Below are 15,106 nucleotides of genomic sequence, written 5' to 3'. Positions count from 1 at the left end.
CAGAGCCCCGAAGTCGTCCACCCGCTCGCCGCGCTCCGCCTAGGACAAGACACACAGATTCAGCAAACACACGCACAGCCTGCATACAGCAAACGCCAAACAAACAAACAACGTTACCTGAGCCCTCGCAGTCTCGGCCCGCTCCCTGACCACCTCACGACCGTACAGACCCCACATCCGGTCATAAAGGGCCCCGGCGGATTCCTTCACAACGGGGTCTTCGACCTTATAGATATCTCGCTCAAATTCTTCATCCGCCTGGTCGAAGGCCTCGAAGTGCCGGCACCCTTCGCGGGAGAGAGCGTTCATCGCCCCCTCGCAGGTGACCAGGGAGGCGTACGACATCAACCCCCCCGCGATGGCTGGAAGTTCCAGCAGCTCCTCCTGCACCCACTGCAGACAGCGAAGCCCGGGCTCTCGGTCCGGCACCTCGAAGTCACCGGTCCGCGCACCCAGCTCACGATATGTATCCATAAGCTGCGTGCGCGTCCGTTCGGCCTCCGCATGCATCGCGGCCTCGGCCTCCTTCGCGCGGCTCTCCAGGGCGGTGAGCCGCTCTTGCAGATGTTCGGCGAGCTCCTTGGCAAGATTGCCCTTCGCCCGCGCCAGCTTGGCCTCCGCCTGCGCAGCCTGCCCCTTAGCGACGGCCTCGTTGGCTTCCCTCCTCTCCGCCGCCAGCTAGCGCCGGAGGTCGGCCTTCTCCCTCTCCAGGGCGGCCACCCTGTCCGTCAGCTTACGGCACTTGCTGTCGGAGGCCGACTTCTCACGGACAGCGTCAGCATGTTGTGTCCGAAGTCTCTCGACTTCGGCAGACACAGCTGTCGTGAGGGCCCCCGATGCAGTACGGCTGGCGAAGTCAGCCACCTGCAGAGCACACGTAAGGCCATTGACGTAAAAAAAGAAAAGGAAGGGGGGGAGAGACTATAGCTCAGCGGACCTGACTCAGCGCCTCCGTCGCCTGACTCAGCGCCTCCGTCACTCCCTTCAGCCGGCGGGTCGCCACGCCCGCCTCGTCCCTGACCAACGCGAGGGCCGACACCTCGCCTTCGGCGCCAAGCGCCTCGCCCCTCGCCTTCGGCACCATGACGGTCGTCGCGATCGCCACGCCAGGCGCAGCTATAGCAAGCTGGCCCTCGCCCGGCCCTGCAACGCGTCAACAAATTAAAAATATATATATATATAATAACAATAATAGGCCAGCGACTTACCACCAAGATAGTCGTCCACAGTAATATCGGTGCCGAAGTCGGCAACACGTTTGCCCGACAACGGCAACGCTTGGGCCGCCTTCGAAGCCTCCGCCACTCCGCTGGCCGGCGGCACCACCTTCGTTGACTTGGAGCCTCCGGCGCCCGTCGTCGCCTCCGGCGCCTTGCTAGGAGCAGCGGCGCCCGCCTTCGCCGCCAGCGGCGGCTTGCCTCCGCCGGAGGCCGCAGCCTTCGGAGCCCCCCGCTGCCTCTTCGGCCTAGCTTCATGCAGCCGGACAGTCGCCTGGCGTTTTTGCGCCGCACCTTGGCGATCCTTGTCCATCACTGCCCACACAACAGCACCGATATTTCGCCCGTAAGGAAAAACTCTCCACCGATGAACCATACGAGATGTAAAACAGTCCTCCTCAGCCGCGCAGGGGATAGGAACATTTCTAGGCCAGCAGCCCCCGGTAACCCTCAGCATCCGAGCTGAAGACTCCCGGAGCTCGGGCGAAGACATCCTTTCCCCCGGGGCCGCACACGTCCTCATCAACTCTCTAGCAAAACTGTCAGACACCCCAAGTCCTCCCATCGCAGTACCTAATTTTCTCTTTTTCGAGGAAGGGGCGGCCGCCGGCGCAGGGTCGTCTCCAGTCTCCACCGCCGGTTTCTTCCCACGGCGGTCCGCTTCGTCTTGACCGGGATAGCCGTCGTACGGCAATTGATTTAATTCGAAGACCCTGTTCAAACGGTCATTTGACCCGCGGATATCAAAGCTGCGCTGGCCTTCCGTCCTCGGCACGTAACGTCCCACGAGCCGCACCGCCAAGTCCTCCGCATCACGCACAAAGGCGGCCGGGTCACGGTTTCGCAAATTCAGTGCGAAGGCAGGACTTCGCACCACCCTTCCTCCGTGAAAAGGCATCTGGCGAGGGCACACTTCGCCCAACGCCCAGCCGTGCGCCAAGGGCCAGACCCCGTACGCCACGAACTCTTCAACTAAATCACGCCCACTGCTCTGACCGGCGGCGCACCGAAGGGCCCCTTCGTCTGCATCCTCTTCTGCCACTTCAAAGGGCGGATACACAGAGTAATAATGAGAGCACATCTCAGACACGGGGAGTCCCTCATGGTCTTCGACAGCACCCTCAGCAACGTAAAACCAAAATTCATTCCAATTGCCCCACTTGTTGCGGGCGCACGGAACCAACTCCACTACTGGCATTGTGGTCTTGCCGGTCTTCGGCGTGAATGTGCATGACCCAAACTGGGCAACTCCGTCCCCAACCATCCTCTTCTGCCAATGCAAACAATAATTCTTCGCAAAAACCTCAACCGACGGCTGTCCGCCGTACGAAGTCGTCGCCCAGACATACTTCGCCAGCGCCACCATGGCATTCGGTGTCAGCTGATGTATTTGAACATTGAATCTACGCAGGACTTCGCCAACAAACCGGTGCACAGGCAAGCGGAGACCGGCGGCGAAGAACGCCTCGAAAACGACCAACTCACCCTCCGGCTCGGGGACTTCCTCCGTCCCCGGAGCACGAGCAACTCCGCCGCCAAAGTAGCCCAACCGCTGCATATCTTCAACGCGGGCTGACGTCATCCGTGACACACCAAAATCAACAGAGTCGCCGGCGCGCAACTCCTCCACCATCAAGCTACTCAACGTCTCCTCAGACGAGGCGGCCGCCGGCGGCGTGGTGTCGGCGGAAGAAGAAGAGGACGACATTGCTACGTACCGTCGGCGGCGGCGGGCGGTCTGCTTCACTCGAGCCAGATCTCCGGCGATCAAGAGCACGGCGGGCAGACGAGCAGCAAGACGGCGGGCGGCTAGGGTTTTCGCGGAGCGCGGAAGGCAAAGTTCAAAAAGCACCGACCCCCGCCCCCCTTTTATAGACAGGGCGCGGCTCTTCGGGAAACCCGCAATCCGACAGGGCGCGGCGCTTCGGGAAACCCGCAATCCAACAGTACGCCGTCCATCAACGGTCACATCGAAAACCCCCGCGGAACCACTTCGAGCGAGGGCAGCGTCTCCGCCATCTAGCGACGTCTTCGGCACCAGGTGACTTCGTCGAACTGGTCCCTCGGAGGGCAAATGTTGGGGCGAAGGCAAAGACGCCACCCTTCGCTCGTCGACTTTCGCTGCAGTCGCTGGTCTGATAAAGACAAAACGGGCAGGGACACCCTTCGCTTCATTCAGCACCAGACGAAGGCCTGCGGTGACGTCTCCCGCAGCACGGCCTCGTCCTGCTCTATGGCCCACGTGTGATCTGGCCCATTGTAACGGGCCCCGCGTGGCCGCCTTTGTGTTACGGGCCTAGCTTGTAAAGGCATTCTTGTAATTACAGCTTGTAACCCTGCTTTATGGGAATATTCTAGGGATAAACTAGGTGTCTGAGGGCACATGCGTCCTTAACACAAGGCGCTGGGCACTCAGATACCTATAAATACCCCCGCACAGTGCCCGTGAGAGGCTAGATCAACAGAGCTATTGCCCCCGTACACGTAACCCTGTTGTCACCACCGCTCACCCTTGTTGGCCTCCTTGCTGCTGAGAGCAAGTTCCAACAATTATCAATTGGTTTCCTATTGTGTTCAAAAGGAGGAGAAAGTAGTATTTCAAAAATGATATATCAAAACCCTCTTGAACACTAAGAGGAGAATCTCATTTAGGGGGAGCTTTGTTTAGTCAAAGGAAAAGCATTTGAAACAGGGGGAGAAAATTTCAAAACTTGAATATGCTTCTCAAAATCTTATTCATTTGCCTTTGACTATTTGCAAAAGAACTTTGAAAAGGATTTACAAAAGAGTTTGCAAAAACAAAACATGTGGTGCAAGCATGGTCCAAAATGTTAAATAAGGAAGAAACGATTCATGCATATCTTGTAAGTACTTATATTGGCTCAATTCCAAGCAATCTTTGCACTTACATTATGCAAACTAGTTCAATTATGCACTTCTACATTTGCTTTGGTTTGTGTTGGCATCAATCACCAAAAAGGGGGAGATTGAAAGGGAATTAGGCTTACACCTAGTCCCTAATTAATTTTGGTGGTTGAATTGCTCAACACAAATAATTGAACTAACTAGTTTGCCCAAGTGTATAGTTTATACAGGTGTAAAAGGTTCACACTCAGCCAATAAAAAGATCAAGTTTTGGATTCAACAAAGGAGCAAAGAGACAACCGAAGGCACCTCTGGTCTGGGGGCACCGGACTGTCCGGTGTACACCGGACAGTGTCCGGTGCACCACCGGACAGTGTCCGGTGCACCAGAGGACTCCAACTCGAACTCGCCACCTTCGGGAATTTCGCAGGTCGCGGCGCTATAATTCACCGAACTGTCCGGTGTACACCGGACAGTGTCCGGTGCTCCAAGGAAGCGCGATCTCCGGAACTCGTCAGCCTCGGGAACGCACAGCAGCCGCTCCGCTATAATTCACCGGACATGTCCGGTGTACACCGGACTGTCCAGTGCAACATCGAGGCAACGGCTACTTCAGGCGCCAACGGCTACCTGCGACGCAATAAATGCGCGTCAGCGCGCGCAGAAGTCAGTCTCGCCCATGCTGGCGCACCGGACATCCAACAGTGCATGTCCGGTGTGCACCGGACATCCAGGCGGGCCCACTGATCAGAAGCTCCAACGGTCAGAATCCAACGGCAGTGATGACGTGGCGGGGGCACCGGACTGTCCGGTGTGCACCGGACTGTCCGGTGCGCCATCGAACAGACAGCCTCCCAACGGCCACTTTTGGTGGTTGGGGCTATAAATACCCCAACCACCCCACCATTCATTGCATCCAAGTTTTCCACTTCTCAACCACTTATAAGAGCTAGGCATTCAATTCTAGACACACCAAAAAGATCAAATCCTCTCCAAATCCACAAAAGGCTTTAGTGATTAGCGAGAGAGATTTGCCGTGTTCTTTTGAGCTCTTGCGCTTGGATTGCTTCTTTTCTTTCTCACTCGCTCTTGTGATCAACACTCAATTGTAATCAAGGCAAGAGGCACCTATTGTGTGGTGGCCCTTGCGGGGAAGTTTTATTCCCGGCTTTGATTTGAGAAGAGAAGCTCACTCGGTCCGAGGGACCGTTTGAGAGAGGGAAGGGTTGAAAGAGACCCGGCCTTTGTGGCCTCCTCAACGGGGAGTAGGTTTGCGAGAACCGAACCTCGGTAAAACAAATCCACGTGTCACACTCTTCATTTGCTTGCGATTTGTTTTGCGCCCTCTCTCGCGGACTCGTTTACATTTCTAACGCTAACCCGACTTGTAGTTGTGTTTATATTTGTAAATTTCAGTTTCGCCCTATTCACCCCCCCTCTAGGCGACTATCACTTAGGAATGCTTAGAGGATGCTTGGTGTTCTCCTCCATGCGCCTAGGGGTCCCTTTTATAGCCCCAAGGTAGCTAGGAGCCGTTGAGAGCATTCCAGGAAGGCAAATCTTGCCTTCTGCCGCCTGGCGCACCGGACAGTCCGGTGCACACCGGACACTGTCCGGTGCGGATTTCTTTCCTTCAGTGGCGTAGTCGACCGTTGGCGCCTGAGAGCCGTTGGAGCACCGGACACTGTCCGGTGCACACCGGACAGTCCGGTGCCCCCTCCCGACCGTTGGCTCGGCCACGTGTCTTGCGCAGATCACGCAGCCGACCGTTGGCCCGGCCGACAGTTGGCTCACCGGACAGTCTGGTGCACACCGGACAGTCCGGTGAATTATAGTCGTACGTCGCCGATGAATTCCCGAGAGCGGCCAGTTCGCACGAGCCAGCCTGGCGCACCGGACACTGTCCGGTGCACCACCGGACAGTCCGGTGCTCCCAGACTGAGCAGAGTCTTGGCTGCTCGAGCCAAGACATTTCCAATTGTTCTTTTCCTGTTTCCAGCACTTAGACACAATACATTAGTCTCTAAAACAATGTACTAAGTCTGAGAAACATACCTTTTGACATGATTTGCACTTTGTCCACCCCATTGCATAGATCAACACAAAAGTACTTGCGTTGGCACTCAATCACCAAAATACTTAGAAATGGCCCAAGGGCACATTTCCCTTTCAGCCGCAGCCGCGGCCCAGGCATGGCACGACGGCCTGGTAATCGTGTCGGGCCGTCCCGTTTAACTGGTCATGTTCTCCCATTAACACCAAAATACTTAGAAATGGCCCAATGGCACATTTCCCTTTCAGCCGCAGCCGCGGCTCAGGCACGGCACGGCGGCCTGGTAATCGTGCTGGGCCGGCCCGTTTAACTGGTCATGTTCTCCCATTAACACCAAAATACTTAGAAATGGCCCAATGGCACATTTCCCTTTCAGCCGCAGCCGCGGCTCAGGCACGGCACGGCGGCCTGGTAATCGTGCTGGGCCGGCCCGTTTAACTGGTCATGTTCTCCCATTAATTGAAGAAAACAGCAAAAAAAACAATGTTTGAGTGAGGATTTGAACCCACAACCTCCCTCTACAAGGCTGAAAACACTAACTTAAGGACACTAACCAGTATAACTCAAGTGTGTTTGTTGTAAATAGCTAATATAAAATGTAAATATATATATACTATGTTTTATAAAATAAAAAATATATAATCGTGCCGGGCCGGGCCGGCACTGCGGGCCGAGGCAGCGGCCCAAGCATGGCACGGTTCTCGTGTCGGGCCGGGCCCGACACTATTAAACGGGCCGTGCTTCGGGCCAGCCCGTTAGGCACGGTCCATTTGGCCATCTATAGTGGTCCAGCGTATGATTAGGATCGTAATCATTTAACTGAGATAATCACAGCTTGCATCATCATGCACAACATGATTGTCGAAGACGAAGGGCCGTTTGCTGCTAATATTGATTTCGGAGATAACACTTCAGGCATTGAACCATCTGAAATAATTGCAGAAGGAAGGGCGGAATGGGTGATTAACCACTTTGATCTTCGTCACCAAGATAGATCGTGCTCACTCCAAAATGATCTTGTCGAGCATTTGTGGGCTCGACGTGGAAGCATGTAAACATGTCGTTTCATTGCTACTTAGTTCGAACTTCAATTAAGTAATTGTAATGTGCACTGTCATGTCGTACTTATGGGTCTTCAAATAAAAAACCTCAATTCTATGAAACATGTTTCGACACCCTACTTAATTATTGTGTACATACATAAATATTTTGAACCATGTACAACATAACATTCCAATGCAGTACATACATCAGATTGTGTACCAAGTAAACCATAACATTCCAATTCAGTACATACATCATAATTTGTTCCAAGTAAACCATCAGATACAAATGCATCAAATAATAATGAAACATGTTTGCACAGGCCGACATAATTATTTTATAATACAACACGATACAACATAACTGACAGCACAAATGTCCTTCACGACTTATGGTTCCAACAAATTTATAATGTTCTCAAAAACATATAACATAATGAACTTAGATAAATATTCTCAACAGGTTTCGTGCACCAGGTCGACGGCATGTCACAGAACTTATCGTTTACTCAAAACTAAATATGAACTGCTGCAACCGTTTTTTTGTTCCTTCATCATAATCCATACTTTTGGATCAACATCTTCTTCATTTGTTGACAGCAGCATCTGTAATCGTTTTTCGGCCGATTCGAGTTCTTGAAGTTTCAATTCCCTTTGTCGAATGATTACCTTTTGTGCTTCCAATTCCAACCTCTTTTTCTCTATTTCCCTGTCTTCTTCTGAGCACTTTTCTTTCTTTTCACACTTTTCTATTAACCTCTGAATTTGTTTCTCAGTTATTTCTTGCAAACGGCTTAAGTATTCTGGAGATGAAGAAGATGCACCTTTCTTTCTCTCTGATTTACTGTAATCACGACCACGGGGCTGTTTTCCTGTCAAACCAGTAGAGCCACTATCAGTTTCATGTGCATCAACAGATGGAGTACCTGAAGATCCAATTGATTTAGCATTTAATCCTCGGAACGAATGTCCTTGACAGATGCTCTCCCATTTTGGTTCCCCTTCAGTTGATGCCAGCATTGGAATGGTTTGTTCTCCTCGTGAGCAAACAATGTTGTTGCCTTGGAAGTCTGCATAAATCGATGTTCCATTAGAATATTCGGACCACATGTTTACTATGAATGTAAGTAGAACATGAAATAAATTGTGGACAATATGTCTAATCTTGTCGTCGTCAGTTAAGCCACTTTGTTTCTCTCTTAGAACTCTTGCGTAGTATCTAGAGAACTTACTCACATCTGCTCTGATCTTGTCCCATCTGCTGCTAAGTGCTCTGTTAAGTCTACAAGGGAACTCGCCCCTTTGTTCGTTGTACCTTTTTTCAATTCGAGCCCAAAGCCCCTCCCTCCTTTGTCCAATGTGCACAATAGGGTCACTACTAATTTGCAACCATGTAGTGCAAAGGAGTATGTCTTCTGGACCAGTAAAGTTTTGTTCCTCTGATTTCTTTTGTTTCTGAACACGAGGTGCATTCTTTTCTGGACTATTGATGTCCTGAACACTATGTTCAGCATCTGACTCCAAGTTTACAGGTAATGAAGGTATAGTATTGGAACCCTGCAATGGTGTACTAGTATTTGAAGGAGGATAGGATTCTGGAAAAGGATTTACTTCAACTGAACCAAGAGGATTCCTCACAAAGTTCATGTAATGATTCCAATATACTGCATATTGTGTGGCCGGAATCATGGTAGATTGGGAACTAGTATTTCCTGTTTGAATGGGAGCCCACATTGTTGTCGGACCTTGACCAGGGTTAGGAAAATTAAGGTTTCCCATCATGTTGCAATCCATAGGAGTCTGGTGCATGGAACCCGTAGGCCATAAAGGGGGTGGAGGGGGAAATTGCTAGCCACTTGAGGCATTTGACATCGGCTGCGAAGATGTGGCATTGTTTGCTGGATCCATTCTAGTATTTGGGCACATGGAACAAATTTAGTGATATGGTGTAATTTGAATGCAATCGACATAACCAGGTAAACATTAGAAGACACGAAGCATTTATATGAGCACAGTAATATTAAAAGGTTCGCATGAACTGTTTCACTACGAACAGTACCACATGAACAAATATTACTCAACATAGTGGACACACTACACAATTCCTTACATCATTCAAGGTTATGGTCACTAGGTACCACTTAGTGAAAGGGAAATGTGCCCTTGGGCCATTTCTAAGTATTTTTGGTGATTGAGTGCCAACGCAAGTGCTTTTGTGTTGATCTATGCAATGTGGTAGACAAAGTGCAAATCATGTCAAAAGGTATGTTTCTAGAGTTAGTACATTGTTTTATGGACTAATGTATTGTCTCTAAGTGCTGGAAACAGGAAAGATTGAATTGGAAATGAGATGGCTCTGTTCAGCTAAAGTCAGCTCAGTCTGGGTGCACCGGACAGTGTCCGGTGTGCCAGGCTGGCTCAGGCGAACTTGCTGCTCTCGGGAAGAAATAAACGACGTACGACTATAATTCACCGGACTATCCGGTGTGCACCGGACAGTGTCCGGTGAGCCAACGGTCGCCGGGCCAACGGTCGGCCGCTTAATCCGGGCGCGACGCGTGGCCGAGCCAACGGCTAGAAGGGGGCACCGGACTGTCCGGTGTGCACCGGACTGTCCGGTGCGCCAACGGCTCCAAGTGCGCCAACGGTCGGCTTCGCCAAATAAGGAAAGAGATCCGCACCGGACAGTGTCCGGTGGTGCACCGGACTGTCCGGTGCGCCAGGCGACAGAAGGCAAGAATTGCCTTCCTTGATTGCTCTCAACGATTCTAGCTGCCTTGGGGCTATAAAAGGGACCCCTAGGCGCATGGAGGACATATCCAAGCATTCCTTGAGCACTCTTGATCACTCACACTTCACTCTTGCGCACTTGTTCGACATTCTAGTGATTTGAGCTCTGTTCTAGTGTGCTAGTCTTTTGAGCTTAAGTCTGGGTCCTGTGTGTGCGTATTTGTTGTGTTCTTTGTGTCTTGTGTGAGTTGCTAATCCCTCACTTACTCCGTGCTTCTTTGTGAACATCTTTGTAAGGGCGAGAGACTCCAAGTTGTGGAGATTCCTCGCGAACGGGATATAGAAAAGAAAAGCAAACACCGTGGTATTCAAGTTGGTCTTTGGACCGCTTGAGAGGGGTTGATTGCAACCCTCGTCCGTTGGGACGCCACAACGTGGAAGTAGGCAAGTGTTGTACTTGGCCGAACCACGGGATAAACCACTGTGTCTACCTGTGTTGATTCTCTTGTGGTTATTGTGTTTCTCTAAGACTCTTCTCTAGCCACTTGGCAATACTGTGCTAACGCTTAACCAAGTTTTTGTGGCATTAAGTTCAAGTTTTACAGGATCACCTATTCACCCCCCCTCTAGGTGCTCTCAATTGGTATCGGAGCCGTTCTCTTCAAGAAAGGGACTAACCGCCCGAAGAGATGGATCCTAAGGGCAAGGGGATTATGATCAATGACAAGGAGAAGGAGTCATTCGTCAACGAGCCCAAGGATGACAAGCCTACCGACTTGGGCTCGGGCCACAGACGCAAACATGGGAAGAAGAAGAAGACGAGACGCATCAAGGAGATCGTCTACTACGACGACAGCGATGAGTCCACTTCTTCCCAAAAGGACAACGACGACAATGACTACGACAAACGAAAGACGGTTAACTCAAACTTTTCTTTCGATTATTCGCGTATCCCACATAGCTCAAATGCACATTTGCTTTCCATCCCTCTTGGCAAACCGCCACACTTTGATGGAGAGGACTACGGATTTTGGAGTCACAAAATGCGTAGTCACTTGTTCTCTCTCCATCCAAGCATTTGGGAAATTGTTGAGAATGGAATGAAATTTGATAGCTCGGATAGTCCTATATTTATTAATGAACAGATTCATAAAAATGCACAAGCTACTACTGTGTTGTTAGCCTCTTTGTGCAGGGACGAGTACCATAAGGTGAGCGGCTTGGACAATGCCAAGCAGATCTGGGACACCCTCAAGATCTCTCATGAGGGGAATGACGTCACCTTGCTCACCAAGATGGAGTTGGTGGAGGGCAAGCTTGGAAGATTCGCGATGATAAGGGGCGAGGAGCCAACCCAAACATACAACCGGCTCAAGACCCTTATCAACAAAATAAGGAGCTACGAAAGCACGTGATGGATGGACCACGACGTCGTTCGCCTGATGCTAAGGTCTTTCACTGTACTTGATCCACATTTGGTGAACAATATCCGTGAAAATCCTAGGTACACCAAGATGTCGCTCGAAGAAGTTCTTGGGAAGTTCGTGAGCGGGCGAATGATGATCAAGGAGGCGAGATACGTGGACGACGCGTTGAACGGTCCAATCCATGAGCCTCAACCCATTGCTCTCAAGGCAACAAGGAGCAAGGAGGCGCTACCTAGCAAGGTGGCGCAAGTTGAGGCGGCCGGGCTCAATGATGAAGAGATCCTCATCATCAAGCGCTTCAAGACGGCGCTAAAAGGTCGCAAGGGACAGCCAAGCAAGACCAAGACAAAGGGGAAGCGCTCATGCTTCAAATGTCGTAAGCTTGGTCATTTTATTGCTAACTGTCCCGATAATGATAGTGACCAGGAACAAGGGAGCAAGAGGGAGAAGAAGAAGGCATACAAGAAGGCTAAGGGCGAGGCACACCTTGGCAAGGAGTGGGACTCGGATTGTTCGTCATCCGACTCCGAAAATGAAGGTCTCGCCGCCACCGCCTTCAACAAGTCATCCCTCTTCCCCAACGAGCGTCACACATGCCTCATGGCGAAGGAAAAGAAGGTATGCACTCGAAACAATGTCACTTATGATTCTTCGAGTGATGATGACTCTAGCGATGAGGAAATAGATTACTCTAGTTTGTTCAAGGGATTGGATAGAAATAAAATTGATAAAATCAATGAACTGATTGATGCCTTAAATGAAAAGGATAGACTTTTAGAAAAGCAAGAGGATTTGTTATATGAAGAACATGATAAATTTGTAGAGGCACAAAAATCTCATGCTTTAGAAGTTAAAAGAAATGAAATGCTTTCTTATGGACTATCTACTTGTCATGAAATCATTTCTACTTTAAAAGGTGTAAATGATGATTTAAATGCTAAATTAGAAGTAGCAAATAAATCTAACTCTTGTGTAGAACATGTTATGATTTGCACTAGGTGTAAAGATTTTGATATTGATGCTTGTAGTGAACACCTAGTTTCAATTTCCAAATTAAATGATGAATTGGCTAGTCTTAATGCCCAACTTAAGACTAGCAAAAGTGAATTTGACAAACTAAAATTTGCAAGGGATGCCTACACGATTGGTAGACACCCCTCAATTAAGGATGGTCTTGGCTTCAAGAGGGAAGCCAAGAACTTAACAAGCCATAAGGCTCCCATCTCCGCCAAGGAGAAAGGGAAGGCCCCTATGGCTAGTAGTGTGCAAAAGAATCATGCTTTTATGTACCATGACAGAAGACAGTCTTATAGGAGTTGTAATGCTTATGATGCCGTTGACTCTCATGCCATGTTTTCTTCTGGTTCCTCCTATATGCATGGTAGAGATATGCCTAGGAAAAATATTCATCATGTGCCTAGAAAGAATATTGTTAATGTTCCTAGGAAAGTTATGAATGGACCTTCTACAATATATCATGCTTTAAATGCTTCCTTTGCTATTTGTAGAAAGGATAGAAAGATAGTTGCTAGAAAATTAGGGGCAAAATGCAAGGGAGACAAAACTTGCATTTGGGTCCCTAAGGATATTTGTACTAACCTTGTAGGACCCAACATGAGTTGGGTACCTAAGACCCAAGCCTAAATTTGCCTTGCAGGTTTATGCATCCGGGGGTTCAAGCTGGATTATTGACAGCGGATGCACAAACCATATGACGGGGGAGAAGAAGATGTTCACCTCCTACGTCAAAAACAAAGATTCCCAAGATTCAATAATTTTCGGTGATGGGAATCAAGGCAAGGTAAAAGGGTTAGGTAAAATTGCTATTTCATCCGAGCACTCTATTTCTAACGTGTTTTTAGTTGAGTCGCTTGGATATAATTTGTTATCTGTGAGTCAATTATGCAATATGGGATATAATTGTCTATTCACAAATGTAGATGTGTCTGTCTTTAGAAGGTGTGATGGTTCACTAGCTTTTAAGGGTGTATTAGACGGCAAACTTTATTTGGTTGATTTTGCAAAAGAAGAGGCCAGTCTAGATGCATGCTTAATTGCTAAGACTAGCATGGGCTGGCTGTGGCATCGCCGCTTAGCACATGTGGGGATGAAGAACCTTCACAAGCTTCTAAAGGGAGAACACGTGATAGGTTTAACTAATGTGCAATTCGAAAAAGATAGACCTTGTGCAGCTTGTCAAGCAGGCAAACAGGTGGGAGGTTCTCATCACACCAAAAATGTGATGACCACATCAAGACCCTTGGAGATGCTTCATATGGACCTCTTCGGACCCATCGCCTATCTAAGTATAGGAGGAAGTAAGTATGGTTTTGTTATAGTTGATGATTTTTCCCGCTTCACTTGGGTATTCTTTTTGCAGGATAAATCTGAAACCCAGGGGACCCTCAAGCTCTTCCTCAGGAGAACTCAAAATGAGTTCAAGGTGAAGAAGATAAGGAGCGACAACGGGTCCGAGTTCAAGAACCTTCAAGTGGAGGAGTTCCTTGAGGAGGAAGGGATCAAGCACGAGTTCTCCGCTCCCTACACACCACAACAAAATGGTGTGGTAGAGAGGAAGAACATGACACTCATCGACATGGCGAGGACGATGCTTGGAGAGTTCAAGACCCCCGAGCGGTTTTGGTCGGAAGCCGTGAACACGGCTTGCCACGCCATCAACCGGGTCTACCTTCACCGCCTCCTCAAGAAGACTTCGTATGAGCTGCTAACTGGTAACAAACCCAATGTGTCTTATTTTCGTGTATTTGGGAGCAAGTGTTATATTCTTGTGAAGAAAGGTAGAACTTCTAAATTTGCTCCCAAAGCTGTAGAAGGGTTTTTATTAGGTTATGATTCAAACATAAAGGCGTATAGGGTCTTCAACAAATCATCGGGTTTGGTTGAAGTTTCTAGCGACGTTGTATTTGATGAGACTAATGGCTCTCCAAGAGAGCAAGTTGTTGATCTTGATGATGTAGATGAAGAAGACATTCCAACGGCCGCTATGCGCACCATGGTGATTGGCGACGTGCGACCACAGGAACATTTGGAGCAAGATCAACCTTCTTCCTCAACAATGGTGCATCCCCCAACTCAAGATGACGAACAGGTACCTCAAGTGGAGGCGCATGATCAAGGGGGAGCACAGGATGTTCAAAGTGAAGAGGAAGAAGCACCTCAGGCACCTCCAACCCAAGTTCGAGCGATGATTCAAAGGGATCATCCCGTCGACCAAATTTTGGGTGATATTAGCAAGGGAGTAACTACTCGATCTCGATTAGTTAATTTCTGTGAGAATTACTCTTTTGTCTCCTCAATTGAGCCTTTCAGGGTAGAGGAGGCCTTGCTAGATCCGGACTGGGTGTTGGCCATGCAAGAGGAGCTCAACAATTTCAAGCGCAATGAAGTTTGGACACTGGTGCCTCGTCCCAAGCAAAACGTTGTGGGAACCAAGTGGGTGTTCCACAACAAACAGGACGAGCACGGGGTGGTGACGAGGAACAAGGCTCGACTTGTGGCAAAAGGTTATGCCCAAGTCGCAGGTTTGGACTTTGAGGAGACTTTCGCTCCTGTGGCTAGGCTAGAATCTATTCGTATATTGCTAGCATATGCCGCTCACCATTCTTTCAGGTTGTTCCAAATGGATGTGAAGAGCGCTTTCCTCAACGGGCCGATCAAGGAAGAGGTGTACGTGGAGCAACCCACTGGCTTCGAGGATGAACGGTACCCCGACCACGTGTGTAAGCTCTCTAAGGCGCTCTATGGACTTAA

Source organism: Zea mays, chromosome 9 (genome assembly GCF_902167145.1).
Source record: "Zea mays cultivar B73 chromosome 9, Zm-B73-REFERENCE-NAM-5.0, whole genome shotgun sequence".
Taxonomy (NCBI): Eukaryota; Viridiplantae; Streptophyta; class Magnoliopsida; order Poales; family Poaceae; genus Zea; species Zea mays.
The sequence above is the reverse complement of the archived record's forward strand: the minus strand, read 5'-3'. Positions refer to the sequence as shown.